Raw genomic sequence first — 8,650 nt, 5'->3', positions numbered from 1 at the left:
ACCTCTAATAACTGATGAGCAACACTCACTCACTCTTTCTCTCTATATATATATTTCTATTATATCCTATTCCTATCCTTACAATATAGTAGTCATCACATTACAATACTTCTCAAACTGTCCTGTCCATTTTTTCTCCCATGGATTTCTTTATAACACAGTTCCCATTAGTAAAATTCTCTAAACAGAGACTTACTTGGTCTCTTCCCACTCTACCTGGAAGAGTAGTTGATTTCCGGTCCTTCACAGGTGCTTCCTCTCCGGCACCTCCGTAGCCAGGTGGGAAGGAGCAGCAGTGCGTAGCACACACTTCTTGATTAGACCGGGGTTCGAGCCCATCACCACCAAATATGGAGGATGCAGAAAGGTCAGGGAATGACCACAGCATATTCCCGGAGCAATATGGCCTTAGTTGCTAATGCTCCTAAAAACCAAATAATAACAATAGCTTCCTCTCCAGCTGATCCGCTAGGCTTACGGCTCTTTTCTGCCTCCACGTCGATCTTCCCACACTCAGGACTTTCTCCGGGGGTACTGTCTCATTTTAGCCTTCCGTTAAAAGCTCGAACTGGCTTTCCTTACACTGATCATTCTGCCTTTCGCTATTACCTTTACCCATTAAACTATCATGATCGGACTCTCCGTGCACATTTCCCGCACTCCCAAAATACCTTTCCGCCACTCTCTCGCGCCTGTCCCCGGGACTCTCCTCCAGACCTTTTCCTTTCCATATCTAGGAAATAAACTCGTACACCGACCATTGAACAAAATTTACTGTAACTAAAATTTTTACAAATAGTATAAAAACAAATTATTTACAATAAACTAATAATTGTATATTGCGGAATACTAAAAACTGTAATAAAAGATCGTTTACCATAAAATAAGCTAAAATATAAAATTAAAAGCGCTAAAAAACCTGGAGCTTTCGAGAGCGTCAGCTCTCTTCTTCAACAGTAATATGACTTTCTGCAACATCTCCTTAAATAGCAGGTTCACGGTACCTCCACACGTGGTATTTCTCCACGTGGTTCAATTGGCACATGGTCAAAACCGGAAGCGGAAATGTATACGTGGCAAATAAAATCGTTCATCCGAACTTAATACAATTGTTTCAAAAATAGGATGAATACGCATGCCTCTATCTCTACTCATGGTATTCTTACTGGATGAACCAATCCGTAAACCCTCGAGCCATTTATGCTCCCAGTATCCGTGTGCACGATCCAAAATAATAGTGTCCTCCGGGGAGATTTGATGCTGCTTCTCCCAAAAATGTTCGGCCACGGCAGACTTACTGTAATCAGCGGTTCTTATGGCATTTAAATGTTCCTTTCCAGGTTTTGGAACTCACTCTTGGGCTCTACTCTGCTCCCTGCATCACCTTTTTGTTATTCCTCACTCCCTTATTTTTCGTCCAATCATTTGGTAGTCCTCCATCACTTTCTTCTTTTTCATTCGTTCTCCTCTTATTCCATTGTTTTTAACCAGATTCTGGTAGGTCAAACTCCCTTCTGTGATGAGAGCATCCGGGCGCTACGTCATCACTAGAATTTTTTTATCTGGGCCTGTCCACTACTACTTACCTTCAGTCACGCTTCCTTTCGAGACACCGCCCCTGAAGTTGTTGAGAGTGCCTTCCATGTTGGCCCGTTTGTACTATGTTTATCACTCGAACACGGTGTGCTCTCTGATCTCGGGTCTTCCCTTTGGATAGAGTCCGAAACCGTTCTAGGGTGTGGGCGTTCTTTTTGACCCCTGCTGCCGAGAGTTCGGTACAGCCCTACATTCTGTATACAAGAACCACATCAAAACTGGCCTACCTATTGTACTACTGTTCGACCAGCCCCCCTCCTGCTACTACACTAATCCGGTCCCTATTGAAATGTACACAGTGCAAGCAAATCTGCTGAGTGCTTGTCTGTTTTAAACATTAGATTTTTTTCAGAAAAATGGTAAATTTTAATATTCTAATATATATGTAAGAAAGGTTCTTACACATGTATCGTATACAGCTGATAAAAAAATAAATCGGTATATGTTACAGGAAAGACTTATCAGCTTTCCTGTAACATATACGCATCTGGACAGCTTCGTTTTCTGCCTACCTCTCTAATAGCGACAGGATTTCTTTTTGTATTTCCCTTTCTCCCAGATCATCCTGACAAAACTTTAGGAGTCTACGAACTTCATAGAGATGCCTTGGCTCTCTCCTGCTTTCCAGGTAGTTTTCCCTTGTTAATTTTTGAAAAGCTGTTTTTATTGCATTTTTGTAGTGCACCCAGCTCCCTTTTGTCCAGTGATTAGGATTTCTCAAAAGCTGTGTTAGTCTTAATATCCTGCGGGTCACCTTGCAAGAGCACCGGTTTTAACCTCCAGGTGCCCTTCCCCTGTTCTACAGTTAGGCTTAATGGAAAGTCCATTATAACTAATTTGTGATCTGTTATTGCGCGGGGTCCCGAAATGTTGATATGTCTTACCCGATTTATTTTGTCTGCTATCTTGCTTGGAACATAGAACCGGTCAATGTGGGTTCCTACCGTTCCCCTCGACCAGGTTGCTCAGTGACTTATGGGATATATTTCTTTCTCCATATATCTATCAGGTCGTGTTTTAAGCTCAAGCTGTTGAGCTCCAAGGAGCCCCCTGTGCCAGTTTTTGCATCCCCCGTACCTGTCTTATCTTTAACTGGGTGTAACACGCAATGCCAGTCTCCTCCTAGTATAATCAATCGGGCTCCCACCATAAAAAGATGTAAACTACTAAATATCCGCCTCCGCTCTGGAGTGGTGTTTGGTGCATATATATTCATCAGTCTTATTGTGTGCAACCCTATTTTCCAGCCAATGCAGACTATTCTCCCTTCTATGTCCCTTTGAAGATTGCCGAATTTTCCTATAACTAGTGGTAAGACTATGATGCCTACCCCCCTTGGTATTCCTTGAGCTAAAACTCCAGAAGCTTAGACATTTGTATCTGTTCTGGAATTTTCGCACTTGGACACTGTTAAAAAAGTGACTTTCTTGGATGAATAAAATTCTTACTCCTAGTAACAACATGCTTCTCCATACATGATGCTGAGCATGCCCTTGAGCAAAGCCCCTTATGTTCCAAGTACCAATGATTACCATGTAGATACAATTTGTGTTCCCTTAGAAATCTATTGTGTCAGAGATATGCTTAGAGCATACAGGGTCCTGCCTAACTCTTGCTCATGTCCTAATAACCATGAAATTCGGGAATTGTTTAGCTGCTAAGTTTCCAAAAAATATGTCTCTCCACATGAATTGGATGTTGTTTACTTTGCCTCCTTGAGCATGCTCTAACACTATTCTCGGCTTCCCTAGCCGCTGCTCCCATTCTTCTAATTTAACAGTTAATGTTTCCGATCCTACTGGCACGTATTTTTTTAAATGTTCCACCCCCAGTAATTTGTCACTACCCTCGCCTAATGTCCCTTCTGTTTCGGAGTCATCTGAACTTAGCTCATTCAGATCTTGTATTGTGTCCTTTCCTTTTTCTACAATTTGCCTCTTTCTTTTTCCTTCTCCCTCTAGACTTTCTTCGTCTTTGTTGTCCCCCCTCTTCATACCGCTTACTATTTCCACCGTTTCCATTAAAGTGGGGGTGTCTTGACTTATGTCTATAACCCCTTTTTCTTCCCCTGTTCCTGTAATTAGATTCACTGGTTCAGCTGACAGTATCTTTTTTATGACTCCCTGTGGTCTTAAAATGGCCATGTTTCCCTTTTCTGAATTTTCTTCGCCTACTTTTCCTTCCCCTCCTCTGATGGCATCTGCATATGACTTAACTGAGCAGCTTCCCGCTTTGTGGCTTGTCTCCCCACATTTGTTGCATGCTTTGGGGCAGTCACTACTGATATGCCCCACTTCTTTGCAATTGAAACAACGCCCTTTTGTGCAGTTTGCGCCTAAATGATCCGAGCTACCACATTTTAAGCACTTCTTCTCTACCCCTCTGTAATTCAGAAGTAGTCGATTCCCCATTACATAGATGATGTTTGGAACTGGCTTTCTCATTTCCATTTGCACTGTTACTTTTCCCGTATACAGCTCTGGAAAGCCCTCCCGCGCGTGCATTTCTATTCTCGAGACTTTTCCATATGCTTCTAATGAAGTTTTTAGATATGTGTTTGGCATTTCAATTGGGTTACGCTCTATGGTGATATATTTCCTGATACTACCCCAAATGGGGGTGTATCACTTGATTTTCAAAAGGGAAGCCCCTCAGCAATGTGTCTCTTGTCACGCAATCTTTACAAACTACCTGGTATTTCCTCAAGGGCAGGAGAGTGAACCCCTGTAATCTGGATAAATTTACGCTTTTCGCTAAACCCTCAATTACTTGTCTCGGTTCATACTCTGCATCCAGAGTGAATTCCAAGGTCCTCTCACGTATATAAAAACTCATTTTGGGAAAAAAAAAAAAAAAAGTAACAATGGTCGTGCCCCAGGCACTAATCCCACCCTGGAAACTTTGGCAGGGTCAGCAAAGAAAACTTAATGTTAGAACTTACGATATCTAGAAGGACCTTGAAGCAGCACAACCTCGTCAGGCGATTATCCGAAAGAACGTTGAAAAAAAAAAGGTAAGGGATAATGATTCTCACTTATCCACACACTGCCCCTATTAGACCATGATAGCAATAAAGCGGTAGGAAAGTTATAGTAGGAGAGGTAAAGGAAGGAGATCGTCGATGAAAAAGGAAAGGGGCAGTTATTTCTTCAGCTCATTCATGAGATTTCATGTTCCTCGGATGGGCAGCACTTCCTCGATGAGGGGGGTCTGTTGCTGCCCATTCGAGGAACCTCAGTGGCCATAAGGCCGCTCAGGCAACGTCGTTTCAGGGCTATTTGGCCCCTCCCCAGTGGGTGGATAGGTATCCATTGCTTCTTGAAAAAAAAAGTCTCATTTGCACTTATTAAAATGATCTTATATCCCAATTGGGTTAAGCTCACTAGGAAACATTCCTTGGAGGCCCCCGTCCATGTGACTACCTGCTACGCAAGCAGCCGCCTGGAGTTGGCTTGCCCTACATGAATTCTCGAGTCCTCCACTTCTTTCATTCTTCCATCCTTACGCAGCTTTACTCTAAACATAAGCCGCCGCATTATCGGGAGAGGGGACCATTTGCTTGCAGCCAGCTTGGTCCATATCCCTCCTAGCCTAAGCTAAGAAGATTTCTACCCCCTAGTCCCTAGCTTTACCACCTAAGCTGCACGTACACCTCGTTGTTCACTAGTCGGCATAGTGGTGTGGGGTGACACCATTGTTTTAGGAATTGCTGGTTCCCCAGTTGAAGTAGTTCCAACATCAGAGATCTCCTAATTGCAGCATACATGGATCGGATAGTGTATTTGTATATCTCTATGCATGTTCCCTCTGTTTTTCTCTTTCTAATCTTCCACGCCTGGTATTTTCTTTCATTTATTACGAACATCAAGATGTGTGTAGCTCTGGAGACTGGCTTTGTTCGGCACACTCTGCAAGGAGCTGCAATCAGACATGGTTAGAATGACATCATCCGCATGGGCTATCTATTTACAATCGAGATTCGATCCAGGGAGATGGACTCCTTTGATATTACTGGAGTTGTCTAATTGCCTGAGTATGGGCTCCAGCGCCATTGAAAAGAGAGCAGGGCTTAGTGGGCAGCCCTGTCTCACCCCCCCCCTCTCCAGTTTTACTTTATCCGAGCTGCATCCATTGATTGCTAAAGTGGTGTTTTAAGACAGATTTTTAAGATAATTCTGAGACAGTTTATCAAAGGCTTTCTCTAGGTCAAGCACCGCTAGGAATATGCTGTAGTCTTTCCGCTGACAATATGGTTGCAGGTCCCTCAAGAAAATCAAATTTGCTCCTATGGATCTGCCTGGCACCCCATATGTCTGGTTTGCCCCTATAACGGATCCTAAATGTCTTTTGAGGCGATTATTCAATACTTTGGCATACAGTTTATAGTCTACATTTAGTAGCGAAATCGGCCTCCAGTCTCTCACTTCTTGACCCCTTCTCCCCTGCTTTCTTAAGAATATCGTCTGAGCCTCCAGAAAGCTTTCCGGAACTTTACCCACCATGAAGAAGTCTGAAAGAATTGTAGCCAAAACTGGCCCCACCTTTTTCCAAGCTTTCTTATAGAAGTCTGTTGTTATTCCATCTGGGCCTGGCGCTTTGTTTGCTTTCATTTCTCATAAGGCTGTGGAAACTTCCTTCAAAAAGATTGGCTGGTTGTGCTCCTGTTGCTGGGCCGCAGAGAACCATGACATCTCCCAGCTAGTTGGTAACGCTGGCCCTAGAAATGCTGCATACAACTGTTTGTATACTACATTGAAGTATTCCATGATGTCTTTGGTGGTATCGTACTGACGTGATCCCACTTGAATCTGTTGTATGGGGCTGTTGCTCGTTTGCATCCTGTTGTATTGATCGAAAATCAACCCTGCCCTCCTGTCAGCAAGCCTATATCGCAGTCGCCTTTGGACTGCTTTGTTCCCTGCCTGAGTTTCCAGATGTAACTGTATTTCTTTTTTCACTTGCTGTACCCTTATTTCATCATGATAGTAGCTTAACAATCGCCTTACTTCACACAAATGCTTTAGCACTTTTTTCCTTTCCACCCCTCTTTCCTTAGCTGTTTTTTGGAATGATGTTCTTGCAGCCTGCTTAAAATCTGCCCACTTCTCCCATGTCCAATGCTCAGACTACACCAGCTCATGCGTTAGACTTTCGACGTTATGCCACCCGTCCTGCAAGAGAGACGAGTTTAAATGCCAGGTGCCTCTGCCATAGTCTACTGTTGCGACTAGCGGGAGGTTCATTATTAACAATTTGTGATCCGTCAGGGGGCGTGTCCCAGAGATATTTACATGCCTAACTCTGGTTGCTTTGCCTGCCATATCCCTTGGTGCATATATGCGGTCTATTCTTGTGCCCACTGTACCCCTAGTCCATGTTGCGCCGTGTGCTGTGGGATTGTGCCAACACCATACATCCATGGGGTCACATTTTAGACAAATGTCGTGCAATTCCAGAGCGCCCCTTGTAGGGTCCCCTGTGCCGGTCTTATCCTTGACTGGATCTAGGACACAGTTCCAATCGCCCCCAAGGATGCTCCAACGTGTGCCCATCATGAATGGGCGCAGATTGTTAATTAGCCGTACCCGTTCTGCGGCATCGTTTGGCGCATATACATTTATCAACCGGATTGTATGGGAATCTAGTTTCCAGTCTATGCAGACTAACCCTGCCTTCTACATCTCTTTGAAGGTTGCAAAACCTTCCTACAATGGGTGGTAGGATTATGATGCCGACCCCCCCCCCCCCGGCATTACTTGTGCCAAAGCTCCAAAAGCTTAAACATTCAGGGTTCCGATAATTACCATGTGTATTGATAATGGATCCGCCAAGGAGTTTCGCCTATTTTGTTTGTGATACGCTAAGGCCGTACAGGATTTTACCCAGCTCTTGTTCTTGTTCCGCGATCCATTTGATTCGGGAGTTACTTAATTGCTGTGTGATTCCTAAGAGGGTCTGTCCTACCAAATTGCCGAAGAAAATATCCCTCCACATAAATTGTATTCTTTCCATTTTTCCCCTCTCCGGTTTGCTCTAGTATTATTCTGGGTTTCCCCAGACTTTGCTGCAATTCTGTTAACTTTTCCTGACCTGCCGGTACATATTTCGTTAAATGCTGTATCCCGATTAGCTTTTCCCTGCCTTCCCCTAACGGCCCTTCCCCTTCGGAGTCCACTGAACTCGACTCGCCCAGATCTTCTGCAACGATGTTGTCTTCCTCTGTGGTTTGCTTCTTCCTCTTTTCCTTCCCTCCTTCTACTTGTTCTCGTTCTCCCCCCTCTTCTGCCCTCTTGTTGTTTCTTCTGTTTCCATTGAGGTGGGAGTGACTTGTTTTATGTCTGTAATCCCCTCCCCTTTTTCTGTTATTAAATTCACTGATTCTGTCAATGGAATTTTTTTCCCTCCCTGTGGCTTTAGAATAATCATGTTTCCCTCTCTCGAGCTCTTTTCTGTTTTCTCCCCCCTGTAGTGGCATCTGCGTATGACCTCACTGAGCAACTGCCTGCTTTGTGGTTTGTATTACCACATTTGCTGCATGGTTTTGGGCAGTCGCTGCTGATATGCCCAACTTCTCTACAGTTAAAACACCGCCCTTTTGTGCAATTCGCCCCTAGATGGTCCGAACTGCCGCACTTCAAACATTTTTTTTCTCCACCCCTCTGTAGTTTAAGTCGGTTCCCCATAACATATGATATTGGGGACCAGCTTCCTCATTTCCATTTGTATCATGACTTTACCTGTGTATAGCTCTGGGAAACCCTCCCACGCGTGCATTTCTATTCGTTTAACATTCCCGTATGCGTCTAATGCACTTTTTAAATATGTGTTTGGGATTTCGATCGGATACCTTTCTATGGTTATATACTTCCTGATACTGCCCACCAAATGGGGGTGTATCATTTGGTTCTCGAATGGAAACCCTCTAAGCAGTGTGTCCTTAGTCACATGGTCCTTACATACTACTTGATACTTCTCAGACGTAACAAAGTAAACCCCTGTAGTCTCGACAGGCTCACGCATTTTGCTAATCCCTCTATTACCTGCCTCGGCTCAT

Source organism: Mastigoproctus giganteus, chromosome 12, assembly GCF_048544385.1.
Source record: "Mastigoproctus giganteus isolate SK-2022 chromosome 12, ASM4854438v1, whole genome shotgun sequence".
In the NCBI taxonomy this organism is placed as follows: domain Eukaryota; kingdom Metazoa; phylum Arthropoda; class Arachnida; order Uropygi; family Thelyphonidae; genus Mastigoproctus; species Mastigoproctus giganteus.
Note: the sequence above shows the minus strand (reverse complement) of the source record.